This window comes from Puma concolor, chromosome D1 (assembly GCF_028749965.1).
Source record: "Puma concolor isolate L17-30 chromosome D1, mPumCon1.1.hap2, whole genome shotgun sequence".
Classification (NCBI taxonomy): Eukaryota; Metazoa; Chordata; class Mammalia; order Carnivora; family Felidae; genus Puma; species Puma concolor.
In genome coordinates this window covers 33,064,927-33,081,431 of record NC_141676.1, presented here as the reverse complement: position 1 = coordinate 33,081,431, position 16,505 = coordinate 33,064,927, and the positions used below count along the sequence as shown (strand labels likewise).

Genomic DNA, 16,505 nt, shown 5'->3' with positions numbered 1-16,505 from the left:
CTATCTAATTCAGGAACATTTTCATCACTTCAATAGGGAATCCCATATCCATTAGCATTCACTCCGCATTGACCCCCTTCCTTTTGCTCCTGACAACTACTAATCTATTATTGTCTGTATGGAGTTGCCTAATCTGGAAATCTTATATAAATGGATTCATATTATATGTGGCCCTTTGCATTTGCTTTGTATTATTTAGCATGTTTTCAAGATTCATCCATGTTATAGCATGTGCCTGTACTTCATTTCTTTTTTCCCTGAACAACATTGCATTTATGGATATACCACATCCTTTTTATCCATTCACTAATTGATGGCATTTGTGTGTCCACTTTTTGGCTACTGTGAATAATGCTGTTATGAACATTCATGTACAAGTTTTTGTAGGGACATATGTTTTCACTCAGGTATATACCTAGGAGTGGAATTGATGGGTCATATGATATTCTATGCTTAACTCATTGAGGATCTGCCATACTGTTTTACGGAGTTGATTAGTTTTGTCAAGTAACTGTTTTAAAAGAAAAAGAACATTACATTGGCTGAGTGGTTTGGGTATGAAAACAATTCTAGCATAGCTTGAGAATTTTAGTATCTTTTTAAGAATAACTATAGACAAAGATAAGGATATGAATTCCTGTTTTCTTGTTTTGTTAGACTTTTCAACTACCCTGGCTTTTTGATTTAGAGTTCTCCAGAGAAATAGGACCAACAGGATGTGTGTGTTTGTGTGGATGCATGTATATGTGTATGTACATGTGCATGTATGTGAGTACATATGTGTGTGCACACACATGCGTGAGGTGGAAAAGAGATTGAATGATTGATTTTGAGGAATTGAATCTGAGGAATTTATCTGAGGAATAGCAATCCTCAGTTAAAGAGGATTGGTAAGTCCAAAATGTGTACAGTAGGCTGACAGGCTGGAGACCCAAGTAAGAAATCTGAGTCCAAATTGAGTCTGCAATTTGCTAGCAGAATTCTTCTTGTTTTCACGATGTCAGTCTTTGTTCTATTAAGGCTTTTCACTAATTGGATGGGACCACCCACATTATGGAGAGTAATCTGCTTTACTTAGTCCAGTAATTTAAAATTTAATCTCACTCCCCCCAAAAAAACCTTGACAGAAACATCCTGAATAATAATGTTTGGCCAAATGTCTGGGCATTATGGCCCAGCAAAGTTGACATAAAATTAACCATCATACTTGACTTATTTATAGTGTTGCTGGCAGGATTATATAAGGTTTTAGATACAAAAATGCTTTAAACTCTATAAAGAGATCACAAAAATGTTAGGTAATATAATATCCAATATGATAAAGCTAGAATTTCTGGAAATTAAGCTCATTCACAAGAGAGAAAAAAAAAAAAACCCTTTTGTCATAGTAAATTTTCATCAGATGTGTTCTTATAACCTAATGCTGATACTTAGCTTACTGACTTCAGAAATATGATCTCTTATTTTAGAAGTTACTATTCCCTAAATCAGTTATGTACGTTTAGAAGTCACACCTTGGTTCTTTTCCAGGATATAGTGGCTTAATGGTTAAGAGCAAAGATTCTATAATTGGACTTCCTAGGTTTGAATCTGTCATCTAACACACAAGTGTGTACATACATTCACACACACAGCTCTTTTTATTTTTTATTTATTTATTTATTTTTGAGACATGCTCAAGTTACATCAGATAGTTTTCATGAACTAAGTTCTAAGCTATACACATAAGGTATGCTGGAATGGGTGGATGTTGCTCATGTGAAAGCCATCATTAATATGACTTAGGTTGCTTTACCACAAAAATATTCATTTATCTTATCCTTAGGCAGTATATATATAACAAGGTAAATCCAGTATTCTTAGATGAGATTATGTGTACAAAGCATCTAGGTTAATGCTGTCATATAGTAGGGACTCTAAAGTATACATGAAAATATAAATTAAAAAATTGGATCAAACTTCCTGTTAAATATGACTTAAAATGAAATTCTCTTCATTTTCTGTAAAGATTCATAATGCAAGGATAGCAATTAATACCCATACCTTAATGTGAGTCTAAGAAAAAGTACATGTAAATATATATGATATATTTGAGATCTATAGGAAAGGGAAGGGGCAGTTAGTAAAAAAGTGGAACTGAATTTAGTGGCTTGAATTTGACCTCTGGAACCAGAAACTAAAGCTCGTTGTATAAATTTGCTGAAACTTAGTAACAAAAACTAAATATTTATTTTGTAATAACTAAAGTAGAAAAATAGCCAAACAAAAATAAACCCCACAAAGTCTCCTACTAAATCAGTATTGGATCTGCCTTTGTTCTAAAACCAAGTGGAATAAAATGAGACAATTTTACAACTTGACCTATCTTGCTGTTTCATTTGTTCAGGTTCCTGACAAATGTAATGTTGGTTTATTTTGACATTTCCATTGTTCTGATTTGAGTTGGGTTTTCTGGTAACTTTTTATAGAAAGTTTAATTTTATGAATGTTATATTTGAAAATTTTCATGTGAGGTACATTTAGAGACAACGTTATTTCTTACCTTTTCTGCTGTCTGGCAGACAGCTTTATTCACTATTCCCTTAATCTTCAAGTAATAAAGAACTGGTGACAGTTCTTGGACAGGAAAGGTCTTCATTTCTTCCAGAATCCATTATTTGCTTCTTTCTTCCTGAGCCTTTTCCCCCAAATCATTTTCTTTTGCAAACTATGAGTCATACACTCACTTGTATCAATCACCCACATAATTATTGTTTTTCACATCACCTTCAATGGTGAATTAACAAATGAAAGTTTTGATCATAACAGGAACCTTAAAAATATCTAAATATAGTTTTCAATGAGGCCTTGTTCATTTAATAGTAATTTTTTTTTCTTTAACATTTAAAAGTTGCTTACTTCAGGCTAATTTAGGGGAATTTCTTCTATATCATAACCAATTTACTGTTATTAATTTATATTACTATTGCAAATACATGCAAAATATTTATAAATTTGGATTAAAAGAAAAAAAAAGTTCTTCTTTTCCTTTGGGAGGTATAGAAGGGATTGAATAAATTATAATTCTTTCTCCTTGGCAAGTTTCCATTATTTCATATTCTGGGTGAATAACTTTTTGTAAGAATATATTATTGTAAAAATTTTTTCTTGCTTCTGGAGATGGTTTAGTGTTGGCTACTGTGGTCAGTTTTTCATTCCTAATTTCTGAAAAGTGGAGAAAAAGCATGACCCTGCCTAGTTGAAGATGGTAGCAATTTGGAGGATATAGGAGACTTGATATTTATTTTTTTCCTAGTAGTAGTGCCAGTTTAGTTTGGTGCCTTGAGGTTTCTGTGAGAGTGATAGGTTATGAGGCAGGTGATGGACATGCAAGGACTAGTACCAGTAGCTGTGTAATTTTGGGCAAGTAGCTTATCATGACTGTGCCTCAGATTCTTTATCTGTAAAATGGGGAAATATGACGTACCACCTGGTCATTGTAAGGATTAGGTGAGTTCACATATGTAAATTGCTTATAATGATATCTTCCAAGTAGTATGAACTCAATAAACATTAGCTGTTATTATTAGGGGGGATAGTAAGGGTCAGAGCTGGTAGCTAGCTAGATACAATAAAATTTAGGAAAAAAATACCAAGAGATAACAAAGGTGGAAACAAAAGTTCAGGAAAGGTGAAACCAATATGTCTGGAATTGAAAAAGTAGTTTCCTTTGCACTATTGAAGTCTCCTTATCGTCATATTTCTGGTCTTGAGTCAAATTTCACTTTATCAGGCAAATTTTTTCTAAGGCTCCAGAGGTGGCAGGTCTCCTTGTTATACATTCATTGAGTCATATGTTTTTCTTTCATAGCGTTAATAATAATTGATAATTATAATTTTTTAATGACATTATTTGTTCAGTGGACATTTCTCCTAACAGACTGTCCTCTATGAAGTCATAGGTGTGTTTTTTTGTTTTTTTGTTTTTCCATTATATCTCCAGTGCCTGGCACAGGCCTACAACATGGTGGGTTTTATAATGATTTTTTAAGTGAATGAGTAAAAGTCAAATTGAAGGACAGATGAGAGGCACAAATAAAAAGAATGTCCCTTGGGTACTAAGGTTGCTTCTTGGACTCAAGACTTTATATGATTCCAACTTCAGTGTGACAGGCCTAGTCCCTGGTGAGGGAGTAGATACAAGGACTGAGAAAATGAGCTGATATCCAAACTGATGCAAAATCAATTATGATAAATATCAGAGTAAGGTTGTAAGGTTGGTTTCATATGTACTCGAAATAATTATCTTGCTATTTTGATATTCTAACATTTAATATTAATTTCATAATTACTAGATTTACTGAAGTTGTCCTGGTACCAGTTATAATTTTCTTTATAAAAAGATTCATTATTCCCTGTATAATGGATTTTTCTTAAGATCAGGAGCAATATTTTACTTGAAAATCTTTATAATCTTTAATGTAGAGTAAACATCAAAGAGAAAATCCTGAGACTATATGTTTGCTGTCTTAAACAATTGAAGGCTGATTGGTCACAGAGAGGAGGAGTTTATTTTGTTTGACCTCAAATTATTTAAAAAGGAACTTTTCTGGGGCGCCTGGGTGGCGCAGTCGGTTGAGCGTCCGACTTCAGCCAGGTCACGATCTCGCGGTCCGTGAGTTCGAGCCCCGCGTCAGGCTCTGGGCTGATGGCTCAGAGCCTGGAGCCTGTTTCCAATTCTGTGTCTCCCTCTCTCTCTGCCCCTCCCCCGTTCATGCTCTGTCTCTCTCTGTCCCAAAAATAAATAAATGTTGAAAAAAAAAATTTAAAAAAAAAAAAAAAAAAAAAGGAACTTTTCTGAGAGAGAGGACCAGTGCCATAGCTCCTGTAGGGAGTTGCCTTTTTTTTTTTTTTTTTTAGGAAGGACTATTAAAATTTCAGATGGAGTGGACTGTCTAAATGTAGTGCTTCCTCTCCCATATATTTTTTTTAATTTTTTTTTTTTTTTAAGGTTTATTCATTTCTCAAAGACAGAGAGAATGTGAGCAGGGGAGGGGCAGAGAGAGAGAGGGAGACACAGAAGCTGAAACAGGCTCCAGGCTCTGAGCTGTCAGTACAGAGCCTGATGTGGGACTTCAACTCATGGACCGCAAGATCATGACTTGAGCCAAAGTTGGACGCTTAACCGACTGAGCCACCCAGGTGCCCCTCCCATATTTTTTAAAGTATAGGTTTCTTTGAAGTAAATTTTTATTTTACATTGCATTCTACCAATTATTTGAAAAAAATAATGTTTCCATCTTAAAAAATGAAGTAGCTAATTAAGTGAACTTTGCATCAAAATACTTTCTGCAGTGTGATACTTCCAGTGTTACACTGGTAAATATTTAGTGCCTGGTCTGAGAGTCAGGGTGTGGTGTAGCTTTAAAAACAAAAACAAGGGGCGCCTGGGTGGCTCAGTTGGTTAAGCGTCCGACTTCGGCTCAGGTCATGATCTCACAGTCCATGAGTTCGAGCCCCACATCGGGCTCTGTGCTGACAGCTCAGAGCCTGGAGCCTGTTTCGGATTCTGTGTCTCCCTCTCTCTCTGACCCTCCCCTGTTCATGCTCTGTCTCTCTCTGTCTCAAAAATAAATAAATGTTAAAAAAAAAAACAAAAACAAAAAACCTTGATTTATTTTGTTTACAGATTTTCATGATATATGTATTCCTATTATAGGCCATTTCAGCCTACCAACCTAATGTCACTGTAGCCTTAGGGAGAAATATGAATAGCTGGTGCTCTTCAGCTGGTATGACCAATACCAGGGATGATTCTCATGATGCCATGAGATATCTGTGAATTATATAATGGCAGAATTTTTGCCTTACGTTTCTGAAAATCAGTGTGGTCTGTAGAGTTCTTTTGTCTTTGTTCATTTGATGTTCCCTAGTTAAAACCTTTGTTTTATGTTTCTCTGCCCTAGGAAGTACCATGGTATAGCCATAGAATATTGTTTTTCATACATTTTTTAACAACAGAATTCTTTTTTCTCTCTCTAATAAATAATCCCAAACATAAGACAGATAAAAACAGCATTACATAGTGTAAATTTGTTTATATAATTTAGTTGTGACAGAGTCAGTTACGGAACAGAGGCATTTTGTTGAGTGCAAAACTTCAAAATCAACATCCGTGTCTTTGTTTTTTTTTTTTTTTTTGCATAATTTCAAAATTTTTTTTAAATGTTCATTTAGTTTTGAGAAAGAGAGACAGAGCAAAAGTAGGGGAGGGGCAGAGAGAGAGGGAGACACAAGATCTGAAGCTGACTCCAGCCTGCTAGCTGTCAGCACAGAGCCCAGTGTGGGGCCTGAACTCACAAACTGCGGTGAGATTATGAGTTGAGCTGAAGTTAGACACTTAACTGGCTGAGCCACCCAGGTGCCTCCCCCACTTTTTTTTAATTAAAAAAATTTTTTTTGTTTGCATAATTTGGATTCACAAAGGTAAATTATAATTTATAAAATGTAAATTTTTTTAAACAGTCTTCCTGAAATCTGCTTAATTTTTTAAAAATTTATTTTTATTTTATTTTAGAGAGAAAGTGTGTATGCAAGGGGGCTAGAGGGCAGGGGTGGGGGAGAATTCTAAGTAGGCTTCATGCTCCGTGCGAAGCCTGATGTGGGGCTCAGTCCCATCACTGTGAGATCATGACCTGAGTTGAAACCAAGAGTTGGACACTTAACTCACTGAGTCACTTAGGTGCCCCTCAGCTTAATTTGTAGTTAAATTGAGGTGGTAAGAGAATTTTTAATTAGATTAAAAAGGACACTATATATTAATAAATATTCATGTGCCTAGTGCCAGGCCATCAAATTATATGAAGCAAAACTTGACAGAATTTTTATTTTTATTTTTATTTTTATTTTTATTTTTATTTTTATTTTTGAGAGACAGAGTGGGGGTGAGGGGCCAGAGAGAATCCCAAGCAAGTTCCATGCTTACCATGGAGCCTGACACGGACTCAGTCCCATGACCCTGGGATCATGACTGAGCCAAAATCAAGAGTTCAACTGACTGAGCCACTCAGGTGCCCCCAAACCTGACAGAATTAAAGGGAGAAATAGTGCTATGATAATAGTTAGAGATTTTAATACCTCACTCAAAATAGCCTCTCCAATAACGAGAACAAATATTAATAAAGAAGTAGAGGCTTTAACACAGTAAACTTACTAGGCTTAACAGATGTATACAGAACACAAACGTGTAGCATACACGTTTGTCTCAAGTGCACGTGGGACATTTTCTGGGATAGAACATATGGTAACTGGAAAATTCATGAATTTGTGGAAATTAAACAACATACTCCTAAACAACTAGGAAGTCAAAGAAGATCAAAGAAGTCACAAGGGAAATTAGGAAATACTTAGGAATGAAAAAAAATACAACATACTAAAATTTATGGGACACAGTGAAATTTGTGCTAAGGGAGAAATTTATAAATTGCTTACACTAAAAATCAAGAAAGGTGCCAAATCTTCCATAATGTATATAAGCGCATTTTGTAACGTATATAAATGTTGAATTGCTGTTGTACACCTCAAAGTAATATTGTATGTCAACTATACTTCAGTTAAGATCTCAAATCAACAATCTAAGTTTATAACTTAAGTAACTAAATAAAAAGAATAAATTAAACCCAAAGTTAGCCGAGGGAAAGAAATTAAAGATTAGAGCACTGTTAAATGATATAGGAAATAGAAAACCAATAGAGAAAATCAGTGAAGCCAGATTGAAGAGATCAGCACAATTGACAATCTTAGCTAGAGGGACAATTAAAAAAGGAAGAGATGGCCCAAATTATGAGACTGAAAATGGGGACAATTACTACCAATTTTGCAGAAATAGGATTATATGAGAGCACTATGAACAGTTGTATGCCAACAAATTGGATAACCTAGGTGAACTAGACAAATTTGTAGAAACACAAAACCTACCAAGACTAGGGGCACCTGAGTGTATCAGTTGGTTGAGCGTCTGATTCTTGATCTCAGCTCGGGTATTGATTTTGGGGTCATAGGTTAGGGCCCTGTGTTAGGTTCCTTGCTGGGTGTGAAGCCTGCTTAAAAAACAAAACAACAACAACAACAACAAAAAACCAACAAAACAAACCTACCAAACCTACTGAACCATGAAGAAATAGAAAATAAGGATAGACCTATTACTATTCAGGATATTAAATCACTAATAAGAAAATCTATTGACAAAGAAAAGCCCTGGACCTGATGACTTCACTGGTGAATTCTACAAATGTTTAAAGAATAATTAATAGCACCTCAGGCTTTTCCAAACACGTTGAAGAGGAGGGAATACTTCCTAACTCATTTTATGAGGCCAGAATTATCTTATACCAAAGACACTACAAGAAAACTATAGCCCCAAATCCCTTATAAACATGGACACTAAAATCCTCAACAGAATGCTAACAAAGAGAATTAGGTAGCATATTAAAAGGACCAGGTGGGCTTTATTCCTGGAATGCAAGGAGGGTTTAGCATACAAAAATTAATGTAATCTGTAATATCAACAGAATGAGAAAACCCACATCATTTCAATTGGTGCAGTAAAAGCATTTGACAAAATTCAAAACCCTTTCATGATAAAACACTCAATATACTAGAAATAGAAGGAAACTACCTTAACTTAACAAAAGTCTTAAATGAAAAACCTACAGTGAACATCATACTCAATAGTGAAAGACAAAGTGTTTCCACCACTTCTGTTCAGCATAGTACTGGGAGTTCTAGCTAGAGCAGTCAGGCAAGAAAAAGAAAAGTTATCTGAATTGGAAAGGGGAAGTAAAATTATCTGCAGATGATGTGCTCTTATATATAGAAAACTATATGGGCTCCCCCCCCCAACAAAAAAAAAGGAAAAGAAAAAGAACCTATAAGAACAAATAAATTCAGTAAAGTAGCAGGATACAAAGTCAACACACAAAAATCACTGTACGTGAGCAATCAACCATCTGAAAAGGAAATTATAAAAACAGTTACATTTACAATAGCATAAAAAAATGCTTAGGAATTAACTTCACCAAAGAGGTGAAAGACTTGTACACTGAAAACTATAAAACATTGCTGAAAGAAATTAAAGAAGACCTAACAAAAATGAAAAACATCCTGTATAAATGGATTAGAACACTTAATATTGTTAATGTCAATACTATCCAAAGGAATCTACAGATGCAATGCATTCCTTATCGAAGTCCCAATGATGTTTTTGAAGAAATAGATAAATCTGTCCTAAAATTTATATGGAATCTCAAGGGATCCTGAAGGGTCAAAACAATTTTGAAAAAGACAAAACTGGAGGACTCATACTTTGTTACTTCAAAATTACTACAAAGCTACTGTAATCAAAACTGGTACTAGTGTAAAGTCAGGCATGTAAACAAATGGAATAGACTAGAGAGCCCAGAAATAAACCCCTAAATACATGGTCAAATGATTTTTAACAAAACCATTCAAGTACCAAAACCATTCAAGAGGGAAAGGGCAGTCTTCAACAAGTGGTGCTGGAAAACTGTATATCCACATGCAGAAGGATGAAGTGGAACCCTTCCCTAACACCATATACAGAAATCAACTCAAAAAATGGATCAAAGACTTAAATATAACACCTAAAACCATACAATTCTTAGAAGAAAACATTAAGACAAACCTTTATAACATTGGATTTGGCAGTGATTTCTTGGATATAATACCAAAGGCACAGGTAGCAAAAGAAAAAAAATAGACAAATTGTACTTTATGAAAATTAAAAAACAAATTGTGCATCAAAAGACACTATCCACAGAGTAAAAAGGCAGCCCACAGAATGGCAGAAAATATTTGCAAATCATATATCTGATAGGAGTTTAATATCCAGAATATATAGAGAACTTCTAAAACTTAACAGCAAAAACAACCCAATTCAAAATGGACTTGAAAAGACATTTCTCCAAAGATGATATCTGAATGAAAATACACTTGATATCACTAATCATTTGGGAAATGCAAGTCAAAACCACAATGAGGTTTAACCTCATACCCATTAGATGGCTACTATCCAAAAAACTCCAGAAAACCAGTGTTGGTAAGGATGTAGAGATATTGGAATCCTTGTGTTTTGTTGGTGGGAATGGAAAATGGTAGAACTGCTGTGGAAAGTAAGATGGTGTTTCCACAAAAAATTAAAAATAGACTACTGTATGATTCAGCAATTACACTGAGAGAGGGAGACACAGTGGGTATATATGCAAGAGAATTGAAAGAAGGTTCTTGAAGCAGTATTTGTATACCCATGTTTATTGCAGCATTATTCACAAAAACTAAAATGTGGATTTAACTCAAGTTTTCATTAATGGATAAATGGATAAACAAAATGTGGCATATATATACACAGGGAGTGTTATTCAGCCTTAAAAAGGGAAACAGTTCTGCTGTTTTCAACAGCATGGATGAGTCTTGAAGACATTTTGCTAAGTGAAATAAGCCAGTCATAAAAAGATACTAGATGATTGTGCTTGCGTGAAGTATTTAGTGTAGTCAGAGTTATAAAGACTGAAAGTAGAATGGTAGTGGCCAAGGGTTGGGAGGAATAGGGATTTATTGTTCAATTGGTACAGAGTTTCAGTTTGATAAGATAAAATAAGTTACGTAGGTGGAGGGGGGTGACGGTTGCACAGCATTATGAATGTATTTAATATCTACCATTGAATGTATACTTAAAAATGGTTAATATGGTAAGTTTTTTTCTTATGTGTATTTTAGCACAATAAAACTGTTTTTAAAGCAAGTTACCTTTTTGAAGAAAGCACAGTTCTTATATTACTTTATGGTTCTAGGTATAGACGATTGTCTAATATGAAGCTTGCAAGTAAAATGAATTTGTCGCTTTTTTATTTTTCTTTTGCAAATTTTATACTTGCAGATTTTTATTTTATTTTTTATTTTATTTTTAAATTTTTTTTTTCAATGTTTATTTATTTTTGGGACAGAGAGAGACAGAGCATGAACGGGGGAGGGGCAGAGAGAGAGGGAGACACAGAATCGGAAACAGGCTCCAGGCTCTGAGCCATCAGCCCAGAGCCTGACGCGGGGCTCGAACTCACGGACCGCGAGATCGTGACCTGGTTGAAGTCGGACGCTTAACCGACTGCGCCACCCAGGCGCCCCTAGATTTTTATTTTAAAAAAAAATTTTAATGTTTATTTTTGAGAGAGAGAGAGAGAGAGAGACAGAGCTCAAGTGGGGGAGGGGCAGAGAGAGAGAGACAGACAGACAATCTGAAGCAGGCTCCAGGTTCTGAGCTAACAGCACAAAGCCTGTATACTTGCAGATTTTTCTATGTGTACTTCCAAAATATGTCTTTAACATATATTTAAGAATCTTATTAGTACTGAATTTCATGATTAGCTTTGTGCTTATTATATGTAATATTTTATTAGTGACATTTATTTTGTTATCTTTCACTTGAACTATTAAGCATTTATAGAAAGCTACACTACCTGATGATGTGATGAACATACTGTTAAAGTATTTAAAGTCTTATAGGGAGTCAACAGTAGTAAACGTAAAATAGACAAATGTTAAATCCTTATATTTTTTGATCATTTATTAAAATATTTTCTTTACAAATATTTTTAAATTTTTTTTAACGTTTATTCATTTATTTATTTATTTATTTATTTTTTTTTAAATTTTTTTTTCAACGTTTTTTATTTATTTTTGGGACAGAGAGAGACAGAGCATGAACGGGGGAGGGGCAGAGAGAGAGGGAGACACAGAATCGGAAACAGGCTCCAGGCTCCGAGCCATCAGCCCAGAGCCTGACGCGGGGCTCGAACTCACGAACCGCGAGGTCGTGACCTGGCTGAAGTCGGACGCTTAACCGACTGCGCCACCCAGGCGCCCCACGTTTATTCATTTTTGAGAGACAGAGAGGCAAGCATGAGCTGGGGAGGGGCAGAGAGAGAGGGAGACACAGAATCCAAAGCAGGCTTCAGGCTCTCAGCTGTCAGCACGGAGCCCGATGTGGGGTTCGAACCTAGGAACCATGAAATCATGACCTGAGCCGAAGTCAGTTGCTTAACAGACTGAGCCACCCAGGTGCCCCTTCTTTTCAAATATTCTCAATAAAATTTATCGTTTATGAAAATGTTAATGTGTATTATTAGTAAATCCCATCTACTTAGACTGTCAAGTTTAGAAATTCCTCTTAGAGCTTTGAGGTGGAGCATATGGGAGTATGGAACCCAGTGGTAAATTTAATATAATGTTTTCAATGGGAATTTATATAGTTAATGTTATTTATAAAATGCTTGCTTGTGTCTCGTTACAAAAAATGTTGAGAATTGATGCAGAAAGAAGTTTTCTGGTTACTTTTTAAATTTTTACTGGGTATATATGAAGGAATAAAGCTTTTGTAACGAAATGAGCTATTCAGTCATACCTAAAATGTTAGTTTCTTTAACAATTCCTTTAAAGTTTTTGATATAAATGTGTCACTTAAAACTAAAAGGAAAATAACTTGTTTATGCTTATTTTTCATAATGATATGATACTATTTAAAATACTTATTTTGCATATATGTATTTTTGTACACATTTATGTAAATAATACATATATTAATTTTCATATTGAAATCTTTAATAAGTGCTGTATATTTCTTGCATGTATATCCACCCTTTCCTTTAAGTTCAACATCCATGAGAATATTCTTGCTTTTTTACCAGCGAATTAATGCATTTTTATCACTGAATATAATTTTTTTCATTAGAGTTTACAATCAAAGAGGGCATAGGAAAAATAAGGCCAATTACTTAACTTGATTGTTTGGTCTATCCAATGTCTTCACATTATCGTCTTACAATTTGGTCATTTTTGTAGTCCAGAAGCTGAATCTTTATTACATTGTTACTATTAAAATATAAGAATAAAGATTTTTAAATTTTAAATTCATCTTAAATGATAGTCAGGAACTACAGTTTTAAAAATCACTGGTCCAGTTAAAACCCCCCAAATAAATATGTTTCTGTGGTTGTGAAAAATGATGTTCCACCATGTCTAAAAGTCAGCTTTATGTACTGATTTTTAAAATTTATTTAAGAGTCATTCTTTTAGTTCAGTAAATAGAGACCCAGGAAGAAAACAGAGGTCCATTCTAGAATGGAAGCTCAAAGAAAACAGGAGAAATAGGACTTTTTTTGTTCCCAAAACACATTCTCATGAGTCATCCTGGGTACTGGTTACTCTCTATTTAGGTCAGTCAGCACTAGTCCTTAATCAATAGTCTAATCATAGTTACTGCAAGAGGCTAGGTTCAGTGGTTCTCTCTTTTCCTATTGTTTTTCTAAGTCCCATACTGTTTTTAAGAGTGGTAGGAAGTATACCTTGACCTTGTAAGTTCTCATAATATTTTATTTTATTCTTCCTACACTACTTTCTCCTCATATAACAAACTACTGAGCTGTAAGTAGCATACTTAAAATGTTATTTTATAATAAACCAAGTTGCAAAGCTTTATGATGACTCATCTTCTTGTAATGTTCTGTGAACCCTCTCTCTCTTCTTTTTTGCGGGTGCTAGTTTTTGTTTCTCTTGGGTGAAACAAATACCATTTACCAGGAGGTAATGTGCCTTTAAAGGTTTTATTTACTTTGATGAATGTCGTTTTAGAAAGTGTTTATGTGCATTTTTTTATAGTTACTTATTTTTCTTCTTGTTCTGTGTAAACATTGCACTTGTTTGGTCCTCAGTATATGAGATGTCATTATATCACATTTCATACTAATTTAAGCATATATTTTATCTTTGTCATATTTATTTTCTCTGAGTGGCATACAGTATTTTTCTATATTTATAATTAAATTTCCAAACAAAACCTAGCTTTTTCTTTTGTTGTATGTTTTTTTCTTTCTGGAAAGCAAGTAAGTTAACTCTGGATATTGAATATATTCATAAAGATGGAGGTTTTTCCACATGAGGCCAGTGTTTGCTAGGAAGAATATTATTAATAATAATAGCATAGAATTATGTAAGATATTACTGTTGGCAAAGACTTTCATATATTGTTTGTGCTTTTCATTAGGTCTGATCTCAGTAGCTTTTTGTACAAAGTACCATGTTAAATGTAGAAAGTAGGAAAGGAAATATTTCCAGTGCTTCTGTGCTACTGGAACCATGTAGTAATAAATGATATTTGTTGGATTTGAATGCTTCTAGCTAATAATCAGATTATGCAGTATGCTTTTTAACTCCACTATTAGTGTTAGTTCCCTTGTATCTAGTGTTCAGACTACAAGATCTTCAGGATCTGTATTTGGTCCCTTAATCCCTTACGTCAGCCATTTTGGCCTAATATCCTTAGAAAATAGATAACTAGTTTCCCAAGCACTCTAGGGACTATGTTAGTACTCAGTCATTCAGAGCACATTATGCTGCTTTTGCCATCACAACACTCTGCAAGGGGTCCTGACACATCTCTTTGGTCTACTTTCTAGGTTTTTCAGAGCTTGTTTCAAATTCGATTTTTCATTCTGGCAAGGAAACCTTGTATTTCTAATGACAGGAGAGGGAGGTATATTCATGTAATAAAGTTATAGGATAAATTGACTAGAGCCATTAAGTGACTAAGGCTTAGAAATGAAGGTGGAGGGAAAGGATAGGGTCAAGGGAAGGAAACTGTTAAGAGGATGATTTGAAGAACAGTATTAATACTAAAGAGAGAAACAGCTTCATGAATTTCCATCTTTTATATGTTTTCAGTTCTTTCTCCTACACCTTACTACCATATGCCTCTTCTCTGTGTTTTGATTTTACTGTTTATTTGCAGCAGAAATCATGAAAAAATTGAGTTTATTCTCCCCCACCCTCTTTTTAAAAATGACGTTCATAATTGTCCTATGAAGACTAACTTTTCCACCAATATAGGATATCATCACTAAGATGATTTCTTCTTTGAGCCATATGTATGAAACCAACATGGTTAAATAGAAGGACTTCCTCTGCATCCTTGCCAACACCTGTTGTTTCTTTTTGTTAAGTTTACCATTCTGACTGGTGAGAGGTGATATCTCACTGTAGTTTGGATTTGTATTTCCCTGACAATCAGTGATGTTGAACATCTTTTCAAGTATCTGTTGGCCATCTGCATGTTTTCTTTGGAAAAATGCCTATTCATGTCTTCTGTCCATTTTTTAACTGGATTATTTGGTTTTTGGGTGTTGAGTTTTATAAGTTCTTTACATATTTTGGGTATTGGCCCTTTGTCAGATGTGTCATTTGCAAATAACTTCTCCCATTCCGTAGGTTACCTTTTACTTTTGCTGATTGTTTCTTTCACTGTGCAGAAGTTTTTTTATTTTGATGAAGTCCCAATAGTTTATTTCCCTTGCCTCAGGAGACATATCTAGTAAGAAGTTGCTATGGCCGATGTCAGAGAGGTTACTGCCTGTGCTCTCCTCTAGGATTTTAATGGTTTCCTGTCTTACATTTAGGTCTTTAATCCATTTTGAATTTGTTTTCATGTGTGGTATAAGAAAGTGGTCCGGTTTCATTCTTTTTCATGTTGCTGTCCAGTTTTCCCAACACCATTTGTTGAAAAGACTATCTTTTTTCCATTGGATGTTTTTTCCTGCTTTGAACCACAACCCATTTAGTTGTGGGTCTATTTCTGGGTTTTCTATTCTGTTCCATTGATCTTTGTGTCTATTTTTGTGCCATTAAAATACATGTATTTGTAAATGTATGTGTAGAATCATATGGGAATAGCTGTATGCTTCACACTCTGAAACCACGGTGTATAATGTCTTTCAAGTGTCATCTTCTTTCATTAGAAGTTTTTACACATATGTGTAGACATATATGTGAAAGCTATATGCTTAGCTGTGTATAAACTGTTATTCAAATAACACCTTCTTTCATTGGTATATATGTTTGTAAACATATGTATGAAACACATGGGAATAGACCTATTCTTACCTGAATGAAACTACACAGTATGTAATGCGTATTTCAAGTAACAACAACGACAAAAAGAAAGACTTGATTTTACTTCAGTTTAAAATGATCAAAATGGTGAATCACTTTAATGAATGAACCAATTTCTCTTGCTAAGGAGGATTACTGTAGAATTTAAATACAAAATGAGATTTTTAGAAATGAGAATAGAGATACCAATGAGAGAGCAATGTTTTATAATGTTTTCTTGTGTTAATGATTATTTTTGTAATATGTTAGTAACAGAAACTGCCCAGATTTTTCTAAAGTTACAAAGTTTTCCCCTGAAAAGCCATTAGCTTAAAGCATGATTCATAACATACAAAACAAAAAAATTATTTCGGGATTCATTCAAAGTATATATTAGAAATTCTTTGAGAAACGTATATCAGGGACATTTAATCAGTTCTGCTTAACGTGACTATGCCTTCTGAAAGCCAGAGGTGAGAAGTGGTGTTGTGTCAGATTCTTCAGTTCCTGTAAAATCTTCCATAAGTCGATTG

At 34.4% G+C, this 16,505-nt stretch overlaps 1 protein-coding gene across 10 annotated transcripts in view; it reads left to right on the top strand.

Annotated features, from left to right (window-relative positions):
- METTL15 (methyltransferase 15, mitochondrial 12S rRNA N4-cytidine) overlaps positions 1-16,505 on the top strand; it is a 295,673-nt gene that overhangs the window by 6,112 nt on the left and 273,056 nt on the right. The window lies entirely within an intron of this gene.